The sequence below is a fragment of the Octopus bimaculoides genome, chromosome 8, assembly GCF_001194135.2.
Source record: "Octopus bimaculoides isolate UCB-OBI-ISO-001 chromosome 8, ASM119413v2, whole genome shotgun sequence".
NCBI classification, from domain to species: Eukaryota; Metazoa; Mollusca; class Cephalopoda; order Octopoda; family Octopodidae; genus Octopus; species Octopus bimaculoides.
In genome coordinates, this window is record NC_068988.1 from 67,649,366 (window position 1) to 67,650,904 (window position 1,539).

Consider the following 1,539-nt stretch of genomic DNA (forward strand, 5'->3'; position numbering starts at 1 on the left):
ATATATATATATATATATATATATACATACACATATGTATATATGTATGTATGTATCTCTCTCTCTCTCTCTCTCTCTCTAAATATATATATATATATATATAAAATTCATATTTACAGAAAAACAAAAGATGAAGAGAGGTCTAGGAACAACAAGCAGGTGTATTAGTGTAACGCTCGGAAAAAATGGAAAAACCTTTTATGCATCGAACCTACGCTCTTTGACAGAAATGAATAAGATAGGAAAAATGGAGACAGAATGTAAAAACAGTGTACATTTAACGGTATTGAACATGTCACACCCTCCAATATCGATGTGCTGAATGTGCTAACTACCAGAACACATGATAACGACCCATAGACTGCAGTCAAAGTGCATCCAAGAAATTGATTTTATCAGGTTTATCAAAATTTATATCTGACATAATGAAATTAAAACATATTTCACAGTCACACATCTGGCGTTTCTTCTGTGGTTCAGCGTATATGTGTGTATATATATATATGTGATCATTACACTGACCATGACAGAGAAAGTTGAGCGGAGAATCTGCATCAAAGTTTGCCAAAACCTTGGCGATACCTGCTCAGAGGCCTATAGAAAGTTTTCAAAGAGTCTTCATCGTTCTCGACACAGTCAAGGAGATCTTGTGCAATTGAAACTCGAGTGTCTTTTTGGTCACGTGAATACAGTTTTGGCACAAACTTGGCAGACATGCATCTCATACCCAAATCTGCAGTGATAATGGACTGAACTGAACCGTAACTAATCTGCATATCCTCTGATAACTCACGGATGGTGATTCGATGATTTTTCTCAGTTCTGCTTATTGAGGTTCTCCGAGAACGTTCCTCACTATGGACATTTTTTTCGGCCATCTTGGAAACGTCTGAACCACTCGTACACCTGTGTGCGGCTCATATAATCTCCCCATTCACTTTCTGCAACTTTGCGTTGGTCACTGAGCAGGTATGACAACTTTGTCATGGTCAATACAACGATCACACGCTAAACACCTTCCTTCCAAGCACTGCTGCGAACTAGCTGAGCTAGAACATTCAAACTTCGTGCGCATGCGCAGCAGAGTTTAAGGGCAATCCTAGCCAAGTGGCTTGCCTATGCGTGCGTTAGCTTCGTTCCTTTGCCAACAGTCCGGACGCTTATTGATCAGACCTCGTATGTGTGCATGTATATTTGAGTATGCGTGTGTATCGCGGTATGTGTGCCTAAATTATTGTGTGCGTGCCAATACACGCGCGCGCGCACACACATATAGTATCTATATTTATTTATGTATATTGCTTTTGAACGACAGAAGTTGACGAAAGGTCGTGAGTTTCGTGCCAGCTATTCACGAAATTCTCGGCCTTGCCTGACTTTCGTCCGATTAAAATAACTACTCATGCATTGGATGTAAAAAAAAATGTTCTGCCTGTCCTGTCAAGCACTCTCCGTCTCTCTCACTCTGTCTCTCTCACTCTGTCTCTCTCTATCTCTCTCTCTCTCTCTCTCTCTCTCTCTCTCTCTCTCTCTCTCTCT